Genomic DNA, 19,027 nt, shown 5'->3' with positions numbered 1-19,027 from the left:
CAAGGGGCAAGTGTCTTTTAATTTCATAGCTGCAGTCACCATCTACAGTGATTTTGGAGTCCCCCCAAAAAATAGTCACTCACTGTTTCCATTGTTCCTCCATCTATTTGCCATGAAGCGATGGAAACAGATGCCAAGATCTTAATTTTCTGAATGTTGAGCTTTAAGCCAGCTTTCTCACTCTCCTCTTTCACTTTCAGCCAGAGGCTCTATAGTTCTTCACTTTCTACCATAAGGGTTGTGTCATCTGCATATCTGAGGTTATTGATATTTCTCCTTGCAATCTCGATTCCAGCCTGTGCTTCATCCAGCCCAGTGTTTCTCATGATGTACTCTGCATAGAAGTTAAATAAGCAGGGTGACAATATACAGCCTTGATGGACTCCTTCCCAATTTGGAATCAGTCTATTGTCCTATTTCCAGTTCTAACTGTTGCTTCTTGACCTACATATAGATTTCTCAGGAGGCAGGTAATGTGGTCTGGTATTCCCATCTCTTAAAGAATTTTCCACAGTCTGTTGTGATTCACACAGTCAAAGGCTTTGGCATAGTCAATAAAGCAGAAATAGATGTGTTTTTGGAACTCTTCCTTTTTCAGTGATCCAACAGATGTTGACAATTTGATCTCTGGTTCCTCTACCTTTTCTAAAACCATTGAACATCCGGAAGTTCACAAATCATGTACTGCTGAAGCCTGGCTTGAAGAATTTTGAGCATTACTTTGCTAGTGAGTGAGATGAGTGCAATTGTGCAGTAATTTGAACATTCTTTGGCATTGCCCTTCTTTGGGATTGGAATGAAAACTGACCTTTTCCAGTCCTGTGGCCACTGCTGAGTTTTCCAAATTTGCTGGAATACTGAGTGTGGCATTTTCACAGCATCATCTTTCAGGATTTGAAATAGCTCAACTGGAATTTCATCACCTCCACTAGCTTTGTTCCTAGTGATGCTTCCTAAGGCTCACTTGACTTCACATTCCAGGATGTCTGACTCTAGGTGAGTGATCATACCATCATGGTTATCTGGGCCATGAAGATCTTTTTTGCACAGTTCTTCTGTGTATTCTTGCCACCTCTTCTTAATATCTTCTGCTTCTGTTAGTTCCATCCTGTTTCTGTCTTTTATTGTGCCCATCTTTTCATGAAATATTCCCTTGGTATCTCTAATTTTCTTGAAAAGCTGTCTAGACTTTCCCATTCTATTATTTTCCTCTATTTCTTTGCACTGATCACTGAGGAAGGCTTTCTTATCTCTCCTTGCTATTCTTTGGAACTCTGTCTCATATATCTATCAATGAATTATGTATATGTACAACTGATTCACTTTGTTATAAGGTAGCAAGTAGCACAGCACTCTAAAGCAACTATACTCCACTAAAAATTAATTCTAAAAATAAAATAAAATTATGCCCTTGGTAAGGATTCAGGATAGACATGCTACATGGTGGGTTTATTCAAAGGCAATGAGAACATTGATAATCACACTGTAACTCAGCAACAGCTTGTGTATTTTCTTACTCTGTGCATTCTCTAATTTAATTTCTGATAGCTATATTTCCTTACTTCTCACTTAATACCTCCAGAAGTTGTTCCAACTCTGCTTTACCTGAAGAGATTAACATAAATGTTATTTGTTCTGCCCTCTGTCGTTGTCTCCACATTATAATAAACTTAGACCACCCTCAACTGCAGTATGAGTTTATGCTTCATTTTGTTCTGACATCTCCATTTGTATAGGCCACTATGGGGAAATCTCATTAACTTTGAATTTCAAAGCTTCTTGTAAACTACAAGTGTCCTATAAACCTAACACTGCTACTGGAGACCATAGCATTCTCAAGAGATACTCCCTGAGACTTTCAAGAATTTTCAAAGTCAAAAATACTATTATAATACATAATTTCTTCCTTAAAAATTCATAGATACAGAGCAAAAAAGAGGGTGAGTGGTTTCTTCTAACTCTTAACGGTCCTACAAACACAAGGCCAAAATCATATATAAAGCTATTTGAGGAATAAGAATTGCTACTCTCTTAGGTCTCTTTACTACTCACTAACATCATCAGTTGGCTATATTCTGGGAAATATATCACAAAGCAACAAAATTTTCACCATGTCATGAGTGTAGCTGTGTAGAAGATGATGAAGAGAGAACAATAAAAGCCCAAGTTCAGATGTATGGTGAAGCTAACTCCAGCACATTAGCTTCAAAGCATAAAAGATTCAATTTCATTTGTAAACTGAAAATTTTTACATATTATTGTGTCTAAATATTGTGTAGATATAAGACATTGGGATGGGAAGGAGTTACAAGCCAAGAAGTAATAGAGTACAAGCAATCATCTGAATTCTATGACCCTGCAGCTTAAAACAGTCATATATTGTTGCTGCTATTCAGTCGCCAAATCATGTGCAACTCTGAGACCCCATGGACTGCAGCATGCCAGGCTCCCTGGTCCTTCACTGTCTCCTAGAGTTTGCTCAAGCTCATGTCCCATTGAGTCGGTGATGCCATCCATCCATCTTATCCTCTGTTGTCCTCTTCTCTTTTTGCTTTCAATGGTTCTCAGCATCAAGGTCTTATCAAATGAGTCAGTTTTTTGCATCGGGTGGTCAAAGTATTGTAACTTCAGCTTCAGCATCAGTCCTTCCAATGAATATTTGGGACTGATTTCTTTTAGGATGGACTGGTTTGATCTCTCGAGACTCTCGAGAGTCTTCTCTACAACCACAGTTCAAAAGCATCAATTCTTCGGCACTCACCTTTCTTTATGGTCCAAATTTCACATCTTCATACATGACTATGGGAAAACCATAGATTTGACTAGACAGACCTTTGTTGGCAGAGTAATGTCTCTGCTTTTTAATATGCTGTCTAGGGTGTCATAGCTTTTCTTCCAAGGAGCAAGCGTCTTTTGTTTCATGGCTCTAGTCACCATCTGCAATGATCTTGGAGCTCAGGAAAACGAAGTCTGTCACTCTTGCCATTTTTTCCCTATCTATCTTTCATGAAGTGATGGGAATGGATGCCATGATCTTAGTCTTCAGAATGTTGAGTTTTAAGCCACTTTTTCACTGTCCTCGTTCAGCTTCATCAAGAGGCTTTTTAGTTTCTTTTCACTTTCTGCTATAAGGGTGGTGTCATCTGCATATCTGAGGTTGTTGATATTTCTCCCAACAATCTTGATTCCAGCTTGTGTTTTAACCAGTCTGGCGTTTCGTATGATGTACTCTTCACATTAGTTAAATAAGCAGGGTGATAATACACAGCCTTGACATACTCCTTTCCCGATTTTGAACCAGTTTGTTGTTCCATGTCCTGTTCTAACTGCTGCTTCTTGACCTGCATACAGATTTCTCAGGAAGCATGTAAGGTGGTCTGGTAGTCCCTTCTCTTTAAGAGTTTTCCACAGTTTGAATGTTTCTTTTCATGGAAAGAATGCTTAATTTATACTATAAGTAGAAAATAGTAGCTATTAATACATAGTTAACCTATTTTCTATTCTACTTCCAGAAAACAGAGAATTTCCTTCCTCAACTAAGTAAAAATGTAAAATTTATTCAACAGGCCCAATAAATTCATGAGTTATTTATCAATGATTTATGATAGAACGTCCATAAATACATCTTCTTTCCTCTTACAATCTCTTTCTCTGAGCCGTGCACACAGATACACAGTAGTTTATCTAGTTCTGAGCTTAGCTACTTAATGATTTCTCCATTCACACAGATTATAATTGGTAGAGGAATATGATGCTTCTTTTATTTAATTAAAGAAATGCACTTTCAAAGCTAAATAAATATTAACTAACGTTATTTGTATTCCAGGGATTCATCTTCCATCCCTTCTAACTAGCTTAAATGCCACGCTGTGCTTCTGGATACGTTAACAACTCTAGGCACATTTCCCTCCATTTGCCTCTGTCAACCCAGCAAGCTGTTTCTTCTGACTTCAAAGTGTGAACGTTTTTGCTTCATCATCAAATTTGTCATTTGTGGTGAGACTTGGCTTACCTAAAAAGGAACCATACTTTCCAATAAAGACAAGAAAATAGGGATACTAATCAGCACTTTCTTTTAAAATATGCATGCCTCTTCTTCTTCAAAAAGAAAAAAGACAAGGGGACTTTCTTTTCTTGAAAGAATAAAGGCTAAATATGAAAGAAAGCTTCAAACAGTATTAATTACATTTTAAAAATTCAGAATATAATTACACAATACAATTATAAGATGAATTATTTATGCATTCAGACAATTATTCAGATTAGAATTTTAACAGTGTCAATAATATCATGTTTCTAAACAAAAGTTCCCAGGTGACACATCATTTCTACACAGTTACCTAGATAAAGCTCATTGTTGAATGTAGAAGTGCCACTTTGGGTTCATTATATTGGCTTTGCTGTCTGCTCTCAGGTTCTAATAGTTTTTGCAGACCTGAGGCTTAGTTAGTGATTAACTCACTTAGTAGTGATTTAATTTGTTTTAAAATAGTTTACCTTGGTAAGACTATTGTGAATTAACCTTCATAAATAAATACACTTTGAGATATTTCAGTGTCAGTAAATCTCCATAAAGAACATTACTCTATAAAATACCAAAGTGACATGGTTATCAGTTTTCAGCAAGTTAACTCGGAATGAAATGCTGTGATTGACAAAGACTTTTCTCTTTAAAATTTTTTTAATCCCATCCCTTAGCATAGGATCAGACATCCTTGCTTTTCATATGGCTAATCTGGAAGAATCTTTTAACCTTAAACAACACCGTTCATTTCAGTTCAGTCACTCAGTCGAGTCCGACTCTTTGCGACCCCGTGAATCGCAGCATGCCAGGCCTCCCTGTCCATCACCAACTCCCAGAGCTTACTCAAACTCATATCCATCGAGTCGATGCCATCCAGCCATCTCATCCTCTGTCATCCCCTTCTCCTCCTCCCCTCAATCTTTCCCAGCATCAGGGTCTTTTCAAATGAGTCAGCACTTCGCATCAGGTGGCCAAAGTACTGGAGTTGCAGCTTCACAATCAGTCCTTCCAATGAACACCCAGGACTGATTTCCTTTAGAATGGACTGTTTGGATCTCCTTGCAGTCCAAGGGACTCTCAAGAGTCTTCTCCAATACCACAGTTCTGAAGCTTCAATTCAGTGTTCAGCTTTCTTTATAGTCCAAATCTCACATCCATACATGACCACTGGAAAGACCATAGCCATGACTAGACAGACCTTTGTTGGTGAAGTAATGTCTCTGCTTTTTAATCTGCTATCTAGGTTGGTCATAACTTTCCTTCCAAGGAGTAAGAGTCTTTTAATTTCATGGCTGCAGTCACCATCTGCAGTGATTTTGGAGCCCACCAAAATAAAGTCTGACACGGTTTCCATTGTTTCCCCATCTATTTGCCCTGAAGTGATGGGACTGGATGCCATGATCTTAGTTTTCTGAATGTTGAGCTTTAAGCCAACTTTTCACTCTCCTCTTTCACTTTCATCAAGAGGCTTTTTAGTTCCTCTTCACTTTCTGACAGAAGGATGGTGTCATCTGCATATCTGAGGTCATTGATATTTCTCCCGGCAATCTTGATTCCAGCTTATGCTTGCTCCAGCCCAGTGTTTCTCATGATGTACTCTGCATATAAGTTAAATAAGCAGGGTGACAATATACAGCCTTGACGTACTCCTTTTCCTATTTGGAACCAGTCTGTTGTTCCATGTCCAGTTCTAACTGTTGCTTCCTGACCTGAATACAGGTTTCTCAAGAGGCAGGTCAGGTGGTCTGGTATTCCTATCTCTTTCAGAATATTTCACAGTTTATTGTGATTCACACAGTCAAAGGCTTTGACATAGTCAATAAAGCAGAAATAGATGTTTTTCTGGAACTCTTGCTTTTTCGATGATCCAGCGGATGTTGGCAGTTTGATGTCTGGTTCCTCTGCCTTTTCTAAAACCAGCTTGAACATCTGGAAGTTCACGGTTCACGTATTGCTGAAGTCTGGGTTGGAGAATTTTGAGCATTACTTTGCTAGCGTGTGAGATGAGTGCAATTGTGTGGTAGTTTGAGCATTCTTTTATTGGGATGAAAACGGACCTTTTCCAGTCCTGTGGCCACTGCTGAGTTTTCCAAATTTGCTGGCATGTTGAGTTGAGCTAAATCTAAAATCCAAGTATTACAGTGTTTCAAACATATCCAAGACAACATTCATTTCTAATTTACTTTGCAGACCTTTCTTTACCAGGTGACATTCTAAATTCTGGTCAATTTATGACTCTATAGGGACATGGAAACATTACTTATATTAAGAAAAATTATTTGAATTTCTAAAGCTATATTTCAATGATAAATTTAATGAGGAAAGAAATAGACTAGAATAAAACTAATGCTTTTAAGGATTCCATTAAATTGGTTTAATCGTTTAAGTTAACTGTCTTTATTCTAATCAGTGATTTAAGGTGCTGTTTTGAATTTCTTAGTTTATTTTATTATGAATACACTAAAATAGATAGTAATTTCTGAAGACTTATGTGTTTGGCTGCATATGAAATGTTTTCCTATAATATCTTCTTTGATCTCCCCCAGGAACTTACTAGATTCTTTTTCCAAGTTAGGAAAGAGAGGAACAGGGGGAAGCAGCATGATCTGTGTCACTCAGCCCATAAACTCAGGCTTTGTGACTACAGTCAGTCATTCTTCCTGTTCTGAGGTTACAAAGATTTTATATACACCCTACTAGATAATGAAACTTATTAATTACCTTTATGTTCCATAGCAATCACTAACCTCACTTTGAAAGTTGGAACTATGAAAGTATTTGATTATTTATGGTTTACCTAAGCACAATTTAAAACCAAAGATGAGATTCTTTCAAGTCATACCTTACATTTTTCCCCTTCTTTTTATTTCTACATAAATACAAAATTAATATATGCATACCTCTTACCTCATTATTTTTCCCTCCTTTTCCCCCAGGGTCACTGTACTCAGCATAGCTTTCTTCATGTAATATCTTGAATACTTTTCTTTTATAATACATCTAAATCTATCTCACTCTCTTAAAAATGCAATTTGCAGCAAAAAAGATGGTCCTAGAGATTATCATACTAACTGAAGTAAGCCAGACAGAGATAGACAAATATATAATATTGTTTATACATGGAAGCTGAAATGACAGAAACAAATTTATTAATACATACAAAAAAGAAATAGACCCACAGACACAGAAAACAAATTTATGGTCACCATGGGGGAAGGGTGAGAGAGGGATAATTAGGACTTTGGGTAACATATACACACTTCCATATATAAAATAGATTATAAAAAAGGAATTTATAGCACAAAGAATTTGTACTATAGTGTGCTATAGAATTTATAGCACACTAGTCTATACTCAAAGTTTTGTAATACCCTATTAGGGAAAAGAATCTGAAAAAATAGATACATACATGTGTAAAAGTAATCACTTTGTTGTACACCTGAAAGTAACACAACATTTAAATCAGCTATACACTGGAGGAAAAAATGTAAAAATTTAAAAATAAATAAATAAAATGCATTATGAATATTCTTAGATTATAGAATCTGTCCTATTAATAGATATTTATCTTGCTTTCATATGTTCATTATTTGAAACAATGTGACAATGGTTATGTTTTTGAAATCACATATGGAGGAATTTTCTAGGTCACATAATGTTAACTGGAAATGCTAGGTTAAAAATATTTATACAGGGTATAAGGGAACCTGTTAGCTCAAACTTTTTGATTATCTTATTACCTTTCTCTTCCCCCTAGTGAATTCAAATATCTTATTTTTAAATTTGTGTATTTGTGATTTTTAGTGAGATTAAGCAGTGTTTCACTTATTTCATGTCATCTGTATTTCTATAAATTTTCTATTCATATCATCTGCCCACTTTTCAGAGAGAGTGTTCACCTGTTCACTAGGGATTTTAAAGGAAGAGTCCTTATATTTGAACTTTTAGTTTCTTTATGATTGAATTGTCTAAGGATTAAGCTCTCGAGGTTATCTTCTGGAAAAAACTTGGATGTTATGGTTCATTTCTGTATAGCTAGAATCATTCAAATATTTTCTTGTTTCTATAATTTCATTCTTCTCTTTAGTAAGTATACTTGCCAACAGATTCTAATTGCTATGGCTTTTTCCTGGAAATAAGAGCAATACTTTTAAATCTAATGTTATTACGATATTTACACTCTCAGAGAAGTCTAAAAATGTAAAAAGTTCTGCTGAATAATTTAGAAGTCCAGCCTTTTCATTTAGTTATAGCTCACTTAAGGGAAGACGTTGGAAAACACTCCATAACTAAGAAATTCTTATTTTATAAAAATAAAATTTGTATGCTAGAATTCTCTTGGTTCTGCCAGTCATGAGCTCTTAGCATAAAAGTGAAGTTATGCTAAATCAAGGTGATAGAACTAGATACATTCCAGAGTTCAATGTCTATGTTTGTAGAAAGATACAATGATTCAAACTAAACACAAAAATTCTCTAAGTTGCTTTTTGCATGGTTTTGAGGATGAAAAATAATTAAGAATCTAGAGGTAATCCCAAGATTTTGCTGATAGGAGAATAAAACTTTGGCCTGAAATGCAGTTCCTTTGGGAGTAAGGCAATGAATGTAGCTTTTTGTAATGGTCTCATATAATCAACCAATGTGGAAGCATTGAGACCTATCAGAATATTTTTGGAGTACCAGCTTATTAAAGAATCACTGTTTCTGATTATCACACTTACTCCAAATATATTTAAGCATGAATAGTATGCCAAGTTCTAAGCTAGAAATTTTCAAAAGAAACATTTATATTTTTAGAACATGTTTGAGCTTCTTTATCCTATTTTCCATCATTAAAATGAAGACATTCCTAAAAATATTCATAAATTTCTTTAAAGTATTTTATGTATTTAAAAAATTATGTTTTCATATGACTGATAAGCAGATACAAATCTAAACTTCCACTAAAGGATTTTAAAAGATTTTTTTAATGACAACAGGAAAATTAACAATATTTTCATCACATATGTGACATCTGGTATCTTCTTTACTGCCAAATCTATAAATGGCTTAACTTTCATTTAACTTTGGAAGAAAAAGCAAACAAACTTCAGAAAGAAGCTAAACAACCAAAAGTATAGTAATTAATACAACAACAACTGTACAAAACTGTAATATTAGTGGCTATGTAATTATATGTCAGAGAAAAAAAGTTAACCTTAACTCAATTTCAAAGTGAGGAAATGATAATTACAGAACTCATTCATTTTTATTCTATATAATCTTATTTTTAGTGATTTATGAGTGTCTCAGTTGCCTATTAATGAACTACAAATCACTCCCAAATTTAGTGGTTTAAAACTACACCATCTTATTATCTCCACCACTGTGTGACTCAACTGAGCTCAGCCCTGTGTAATGTCATCTGGGTCTACAGCACCCAAGATGGCACACTATGTATCTGACACTTTGGTGGAAAATTCCAGGTTCTGCTGGGATGCCGTGATGATTTGAGTATCCCAACGGGCTCTTCAGTAAGAGTCAATTTTTGTACATGGCAGCTCACGGCTCTCTTAGAATGCAAAGTAGAACCTACCAAGCCTTAAGATTTAGACCAAGAACTGGCTCAGTGACACATATACTACATTAAGTTGGAAGACAAGGAGGTGTGACTCATTGGGGGTTGTCAAGAGTTTAGCTAAACAACTCCAGAGTACTGCTGTCCTGGCATTTATTTGGCTTAGCCAAGCACCCCAAAGACCTTAAGCTAATACCAGCCCTTCATGTAAGCGTGTGTTCTAGATGACAGCCTACAGAGTCACAAGTAAATGTAAGTTCCTAACATGACTTCCCCAAAGGCCCCTGTGACAAAATCTCCTTTGCCTCCCAGAGTCTTCCCTTTCCACACTCCACAAAGCTTACTAAAACCTCACTTTTATGGTCTGAATTGATCAATCCAGGCTTAGATCAGGAACCCCAAAGTACCCCATTGGTACCCCAATAAAGGCATGTGCCCCTATTCCTGCCAGCTCTCTGCTGCATCCTTAACTTGGCTATGTGGACCCCAGGCTTGTCATGTACTTTCTCCAGGACCTGTGAGTACTCAATTTTCAATCTTAATTCTCTTGCAGTCTTCTCCTGAACCAAAAAATTGTTACTCTACCTAACAAATGTTTATTTAAACATACTTGTCATTTCTAAAAGTTTCCTTGGGACTCTTTGTTTTTGTTGTTGTTTTGTGATAAGACCAACTTGGCGTTTTATCTATCCTCTTAAGACATTTTTGAAGTAAACAATACTTTATTGTTAACTATAGGCACTATGCTGTACATTAATTTCAAGTTTACTCATCTGGTTTAATACTTACCCATCGAACAGCTCCACATATTCCCTTCCCCTTATCACTGGGTAACTACTATGCTATTGTGTATTTCTATATATTTGACTATTTTAGATGCCTCATAAGAGGAATCAAGAGTATTTGTCCTTTTTTGACTGACTTATTTCACTTTTTATAATTCTTCAAGGACCATCCATATTGTCACAAGTTCATAGGATTTCCTTCTATTTTAAGGTTGAATAATATTTCACTGTATGTATATTTTATATCTTTTTTATCCATTCATCTGTCAATGGATGTTTGCATTGTTTCCACATCCTGGTTATTAAGAACAACACCGCAACAAAAATGGGAAAGCAGATATCTCTGTGATATCCTGATTTCATTTTCTTTGGATACCTCCACAAAAGTAAAACTGCTGGATCATATGATAGTTTTAAATTTTTTTGAGGAAACTCCATAATGTTTTCCCTAACAGCTATATTTTACATTCACACTGCGGTGTACAAGGACTCCAATGTCTCCATAACTTCAAATATGTAATACTTTCCCTTTTTCATAATAGTCACCCTAAAAAGGTGATGATATCTCATTGTAATTTTGATTGGCATTTTCATGATGATTATTGATGTGAGCATCTTTTCATGTACCAATTGACCACTGGTATGTCTTCTACGGAACCATGTTTACTCAAGTCCTTCACTCACTTTTAAAATCAAGTTTTTTGGTTTTTTTTACTATTGAGTTGTAGTTCTTTATATATTTTGGAAATTAAGCTCTTATCAGATATATAGCATGCAAATATTTTCTTCCATTCCATGAGTTGCCTTTTTATTATGTAGAAAGTTTTCCTTGCTGTGCAGCTACTTTTTAGTTTAATGTCTCACTCTTTTGTATAACTATATTTGCTTTTGTTGCCTTTGGTATCATATCCAAGAAATCATTGCCAAAATTAATGTCAAGAAGCTTTTCCTCCATGCTTTTAGGAGTTTCAGATCATACATGTCACTCTTTAATCCAGTTTGAGTTAATTTCTGTGTACGGTGTAAGGTTTTCTTGTGGTTCAGTTGCTAATGCACATGACTCTATTTAATTTTTCATGTAGATATGCAGTTTTCCCAGCACTGTGTGTTGAAGAGTAGGCGATCTTGCCTTCTTTCCAGATATCAGAGCAAAAGTTTTTAGTTTTCACCATTGAGTATGTTAGCTATGGGTTTTTCATATATGGTCTTTTTTGTGTTAATTGACTATACTTAATTTCCTGAGAATTTTGTCATAAAAGGGCCTTGAATATTGTCAATGCTTTTCCTGAAACAGTGGAGATTATTAAATAATTTTTGCTCCTTCATTTTCCTATGTCACATTGATTGACTGGCATGTGTTGACCCATTCTGGTATTCCAGGGATAAATCTGACTTGGTCATGGCACATGATACTTTTTAAAAAGTGCTGTTGAATTTGTTGTGCTAATTTTTTGTTGATGCTTTTGGCATCTATGTTCATCAGGGCAATTTGCTTGAAGCTTACTTTTCTTGTGGTGTCTTTCTCTGGCATTGGTATAGTGGTGATGCTGGCCTCATAAAATGAGTTTGGAGGTGTTCCTTCTCTGATTTACTAGAGGACTTTAAAAGAGACTAGTATGAATATTTCTTTAAGTATTTGGTAAAACATCTACTTCTGCTTTATTGACTATGCCAAAGCCTTTGACTGTGTGGATCACCACAAACTGTAGAAAATTCTTAAAGAGATGGGAATACCAGACCACCTGACCTCGCTCCTGAGAAATCTGTATGCAGGTCAAGAGCAACAGTATAACTGGGCATGGAACAACAGACTGGTTCCAAATTGGGAAGGGAGTATGTCAAGGCTGTATATTGTCACCCTGCTTAACTTATATGTAGAGTACATCATAAGAAATGCTGGACTGGATGAAGCATAAGCTGGAATCAAGATTGCCAGGAGAAATATCAATAACCTCAGATATGCAGATGACACACTCTTACGGCACAAAGTGAAGAAGAACTAAAGAGCCTCTTGATGAAAGTAAAGGTGGAGAGTGAAAAAACTGGCTTAAAACTCAACATTAAGAAAACTAAGAACATGGAATCTGGTCCCATTACTTCATGGCAAATGGATAGGGAAATAGCGGAAACAGTGGCTGACTTTATTTTCTTGGGCTCCAAAATCACTGCAGGTGCTGACTGCAGCCATGATATTAAAAGACGCTTTCTCCTTGGAAGGAAAGTTATGACCAACCTGGACAGCTAATTAAAAAGCAGAGACATTATTTTGCCAACAAAGGTCCATCTAGTCAAGGCTATAGTTTTTCCAGTAGTCATGTATGGATGTGGGAGTTGGACTATAAAGAAAGCTGTGTGCCAAAGAATTGATGCTTCTGAACTGTGGTGTAGGAGAAGACTCTTGAGAGTCCCTTGGACAGCAAGGAGATCCAACCAGTACATCCTAAAAGAAATCAGTCCTGACTATACATTGGAAGGACTGATGCTGAAGCTGAAACTCCAATACTTTGGCCACCTGATGTGAAGAACTGCCTCTTTGGAAAAGACCCTGATGCTGGGAAAGACTGAAAGGCAGGAGGAGAAGGGGATGACAGAGGATGAGATGGTGGGATAGCATCATCAACTCAATGTACTTGAGTTTGAGTAAGCTCCAGGAGTTGGTGATGGACAGGGAGGCTTGGCGTGCTGCAGTCCATGGGGTCACAAAGAGTCAGACACAACTGAGTGACTGAACTGAACTGAACTGAAATTCACCTGCGATGTTATCCTTAGTTGGTAGTGGTTTAGTCACTAAGTTGTGTCTGACTCTTGCAATCCATGGACTGTAGCCCGCCAGGCTCCTTTGTCAATGGGATCCTCCAGGCAAGAATACTGGAGTGGGTTGCCATTTCCTTCTCCAGGGGATCTTCCAACCCACAAATCGAACTTGGGTCTCCTGCATTGGCAGGCAGATTCCTTACCAACTGAGCTATAAGGGAAGCCTTATCCTTAGTTAGTCCTTGCTTTTCTTTGTGGGGAGATTTTTTGATTACTGATGCAATCTCCCTGTTATTCAGCTGTTCAGGCTTTCTATTTCTTTTGAATCAGTGTTAGTAGGTTGTATGTTTCCAGCAATTTATCCATTTCCCATAAGTTATCCAACTTGCTAGCTCACAACTGATCTCAATTATCCCTTATGATTTTTTATTTGTGTCATTATTTGTAATATCTTCTCTTTTAATTCTGATTTTATTTGCACCATCACTGATTTATTCCTAGTCTAGCTAAGGGTTCATCAACTTTGTTTTCTTTTCACCAATTCTTTTTTCATTGCTTTTTGCATTATTTTCCAATTCTCTAATTAATTTCTGCTCTAATCTTCATTACTTCCATCTTTGTGCTAATTGTGGCTTAGTTCATCATTTTTATATTTCTTGAGGTATAAAATTGAGTGGTTTATTTGAGCTCTTCCTCGTTTGAGCTCTACCTTGTATAAGTGTTTTTAAACTTCCTTCTTAGTATTGTTTTTGCTGTATCCCATTTTCATGTGCTTTTGTTTTTGTCTGTCTAAGATATTTTTTAATTTCTCTTTTTATTTATTCTTTGACCCAATAATTGGTTGAGTGTATTTCTTTATTTTCCATTTATTCATGAGATTTTTCCAATTTTCTTTTGCTATTGATTTCTAGTTAATTTCCATTTCACTCTTCTTGAATTTCTGAAGACTTACTTTATAACCTAATGTGTGATCTTAGATGTTTCATGTGCACTTGAAAAGAATGTGCAGTCAGCTTGCAGTTGGGTAGAAAGTTCTGGTACATCTGTTAGGTTTGTTTGGTATCTAATGCTGTTCAGGTCTTGTTTCCTTAGTGATTTCTGTCTGAGTAATCCATACATTATTTAAAGTGGGTTATTTAAGTCTCCTATTATCATTTTATTGCTGTCTATTGCCACCTTCAGAACTGCCAATGTTTGTTTTACATATGTAAATGCTTTGATACTGGGTGCATGTATATTTGTAATTGTTTTATCTTCCTATTTAATGGATCTTTTTATTATTATGTAATGATCTTCTTGATCTCCTGCGGCCATTTTTACTTAATGTCTAATTTTGTGATATATAAATTCAGATAAATATATCTGAGTGATATAAGTATTTATCTCAGACAGTAAAGAATTTGCCTGCAATGCAGGAGACCTGGGTTCGATCCCTGGGTTGGGAAGATCCTGTGGAAGAGGGCATGGAAACCCATTCCAGTATTCTTGCCTATAGAATTCCATGGACAGACAAACCAGGCAGACTATAGTCCATGGGGTCACAAAAAATAGGACACGACTGAGTGACCAACATACACACATACAGAGGTAAGGAGACAGAAAAGAGACTAAAGCTAGTTTGGGATGTGCTTTTGGTAATAACAACTGAAAGAGTCTAATTGTCATAGGGCTTACCTATGAAAGCATTTTCTTTCCAAAACATCAGATAGCAAAAGCAGTCACACTATCAACATATATATATAATTTTCATGGTATACATGAAAAGATTGTATAAAGTTAAGTAAAATTCTGATTCTTAAGAAATAAACTTTTTTCAGAATGATTAGAAGGTTTTATGTGAAGTACATTTATCTCTCTTAGATCTATTTGATGTAATCTTTAACATATCAAAATATTCAGAAATATAATAATTGAAATATATCAGTTGAGTCTTAAAGAAGAAGAAGAGCTGGTAAACCAAAATAGATATCTTTGCTTGCTTATTCAAAAACCAGAACCTTGAGAACATTAACTATAAAAATAAATCCAGAAAGAAAACCTGAAGTGAATATTTACATGAATATTATGCTCAATATATTTATAAAAGAGAGGGGAAATAATGATGATTTTTCATACTTAATTATTAATTTTAAATATTCCAAATTATCCATTTTGATTATATATTAATCCCATTCACTGACAGGCTCAAGCTTGCTGACATTTAAGATACTGAAATAGTCCCATCTTCTAACATCCACTCACCTTTGGGAGAAGATATCTTAGGGAAGCATCTTTGCTTGTTATTAAAATTTAAAATATATCATAAAAACTTAATGACTTTGTAACTCTAGGTACCTTATAAAATATTATAAATTTTACATTTTCTTCCTGAGACAGTCCTTTCAAAAAGTTCAATTTTGTAATTCATTTTTAAAAGTACATAAAAAAATGTAACAGGCTTATTTTTCTGAAGTAACAAAAGTACCCTGTTTTACTGTGATTTTTTTCAGCCTACATACTTGAACAGTAAGTGTAATAAGCTTAATATCTCCAACAGGTTGGCCATCTGGTATTGTTTCAAAAAGCTTTAGGGAATACTCAATGTAATAGAATATAAAACATTACCAACTGCTGTGATCTGAAATTTTGCATAATATAATCTACAAATCCATTTACCCAGATAAATGAAATCAGAAAAATAAAATGTGACTTACATTGTAAATATAAAACCAATTTTTTTAAAAGATGTTTGTTAATATCTGAACTTACGTATTTTAAATGAATGTAAATGAACAGGTTGGCCAGTGGTTATTGGGTGTTATGTGCCAGGTACTATTCTCAGTGATTTTCCTCAATGGGCTTGTCTAATTCTCACAACTTTTCAGAGGTATGTTATTATCCCTGTTTCACAAATGTGAAAACTGAGAGGAGGGGATGTTAATTAATTTTCCCAAGATGAACAGTTAGGAATTGTGGACTAAGGACCTCCAAAATAGCAATGAACACTGGCAAAAATATTCAGAATCAACTTCCTAAAAACTCCAGAGATTAATTAAATATTTTCAAGAATCTGAGATCTTTTATTCAAGAAAAATGACTGAATCTTGATGAGGACAGTGTGCTTTGTAGGGTCTTACTTGCTTTAGTCCTATTCTCTCTCTTGAAAACCAGCAGCCTTGCAATCGCAGTCACTGTGAAAACCAGCAACCCTGTACCATCAGAGAGGCATGCAGGGTTCTTCATGCCCGAAAAAATTAAAAACAGAACTACATACGATCTGTCAATACCACTTTTAGGTATTCATCCAAAAGAATCGAAATCAAGATCTCAAAGTGACATATGCACTCTCATATCCATTTTAACACTATTTATAATAGCCAAGAGGCAAAAACAAGCTAAATATCCATTGATAGATAAGTGGATAAGGAAAATACAGAATATACATACAGTGTAATACTGTTCAGCCTTAAAAAACAAGGAAATCTAATGAAATGTGACAACATAGATAGACCTGAAAGATGTTATGCTTAGGGAAATGTCAGGCACAAGGACATACTCCTCATTGTTCTATGTTTATGAAGTATCTGAAGTAATCAAATTCATAGAGTCAAAGAGTAGAATGGTGGTTGCTAGTAGGATGGGAAAATGAGAGTAACTAATCAATGGATGTAAATTTCAGTTAAGCAAGATTAATAAGTTTTAGAGATCTGCTCTATGATATAGCACCTATGTTCAACAATATTGTATTATACACTTCAGTTCAGTTCAGTTCGGTTGCCCAGTCATGTCTGACTCTTTGCGACCCCATGGACTGCAGCATGCCAGGCCTCCCTGTTCATCACCAACTCTGGGAGTACACTCAAACTCATGTCCATTGAGTCAGTGATGCTGTCCTGCCCACAATCTCTCCCAGGATCAGGGTCTTTTCAAATGAGTCAGGTCTTCGTATGAGGTGGCCAAAGTACTGGAGTTTCATCTTCAAAATCAGTCCTTCCAATGAACACCCAGGACTGATCTCCTTTAGGATGGACTGGTTGGATCTCCTTGCAGTTCAAGGGACTCTCAAGAGTCTTCTCCAGCACCGCAGTTCGAAAGCATCAATTCTTCGGCACTCAGCTTTCTTTATAGTCCAACTCTCACATCCGTACATGACCACTGGAAAAACCATAGCCTTGATTAGACGGACCTTTGTTGGCAAAATAATGTCTCTGCTTTTTAATAAGCTGTCTAGGTTGGTCATAACTTTTCTTCCAAGGAGTAAGCATCTTTTAATTTCATGGCTGAAATCACCATCTGCAGTGATTTTGGTGCCCCCCAAAATAAAGTCTGCCACTATTTCCACTGTTTCCCCATCTATTTGCTGTGAAGTGATGGAACCAGATGCCATGATCTTAGTTTTCTGAATGCTGAGCTTTAAGCCAACTTTTTCACTCTCCTCTTTTACTTTCATCAAGAGGCTCTTTAGTTCTTCTTCACTTTCTGCCATAAAGGTGGTGTCATCTGCATATCTGAGGTTATTGATAGTTCTCCTGGCAATCTTGATTCTAGCTTGTGCTTCATTCAGTCCAGAGTTTCTCATGATGTACTCTACGTATAAGTTAAACAAGCATGGTTACAATACACAGCCTTGATGTACTCCTTTTCCTATTTGGAACCAGTGTGTTGTTCCATGTCCAGTTCTAACTGTTGCTTCTTGACCTGCATACAGATTTCTCAAGAGATAGGTCAGGTGGTCTGGTATTCCCATCTCTTTTGGAATTTTCCACAGTTTACTGTGATCCACACAAAGATACACTTAAAATATGTTAATAGGCTAGCTTTCTTGTTAAATGTTCTTAACACAATAAAACAATTGTTTTTAAAAGAAATAGCCTCATTTTTGAGCATTGACACTGTTACATCAATCTGGCAGCTCCCTGAAAAGCTCCTTTAGTTGGATTTGCCATTCCTTGACCTGACTCCACACACTTTCTGGGAATAGTCCTATATCTAGGCCATTTATTGAAAATCATTCAGCAATTATTCATCACATCTTCCTAAAGCTGTGATACCAGCTATGGCAATCAAAATATAAGATATCAGGTTATCCCTTTCATAGTCTAAATCTCCTAACTTTTTTGTTTCATTTACCTCTGCCTTTCTCCATCACCCTTGCATGCAGAGACACAAGTGCACATGTGCATGTGTACACACCACACACACACACACACACACACACACACACACATATACCACACATACCACATCATCACCTTGTTCCTTAACCAGGAAGCAAAAACCCTGCATAGCTATTCACACAAAGAAAAAAAAGAGATCACCAATCCATTGAGTATGTCAACATAACATTCTGCAGCACTCATGTCACCATGTTCTCTATATGACATCATCAGTTTGGTTCAGTTCAGTAGCTCAGTCATGTCTGACTCTTTGTGACCCCATGAACTGCAACACGCCAGGGCTCCCTGTCCATCACCAACTCCCGGAGTTTACTCAAACTCATGCCCATCAGGTCGGTGATGCCATCAAGCCATCTCATCCTCTGTCGTCCCCTTCTCCTCCTGCCCCCAATCCCTCCCAGCATCAGGGTCTTTTCCAATGAGTCAGCTCATCACATGAGGTGGCCAAAGTATTGGAGTTTCAGCTTCAGCATCATGACATCATATTTAAACTTATTATGTTTCAATGAAATTGAAAGTCATCATCTCAGCCAGGGAAGTGCTTTTACATATACATAAAACAGTCCTGAAAGTGTGTGTGTGAAGAAGATATTTATACACACATTATTTCATCTCTTTTTTGAATGTATCATAGAGAACAAATGACAGAATATCTTGACAACTGGCATCACAAAACAAATCTCATTTCTCAGTACAAACATCACTATGGCATGAGCCTCATAAAGGGAATGTATCAGTATTTAATCTGATA

At 36.1% G+C, this 19,027-nt stretch overlaps 1 protein-coding gene across 5 annotated transcripts in view; it reads right to left on the bottom strand.

Moving 5' to 3' along the window:
- THEMIS (thymocyte selection associated) overlaps window positions 1-19,027 on the bottom strand; it is a 201,090-nt gene that overhangs the window by 62,667 nt on the left and 119,396 nt on the right. The gene's annotated exons all lie outside the window — the stretch shown is intronic.

Source organism: Odocoileus virginianus, chromosome 34 (assembly GCF_023699985.2).
Source record: "Odocoileus virginianus isolate 20LAN1187 ecotype Illinois chromosome 34, Ovbor_1.2, whole genome shotgun sequence".
In the NCBI taxonomy this organism is placed as follows: Eukaryota; Metazoa; Chordata; class Mammalia; order Artiodactyla; family Cervidae; genus Odocoileus; species Odocoileus virginianus.
Note: the sequence above shows the minus strand (reverse complement) of the source record. Positions and strands in the feature narration are given on the sequence as shown.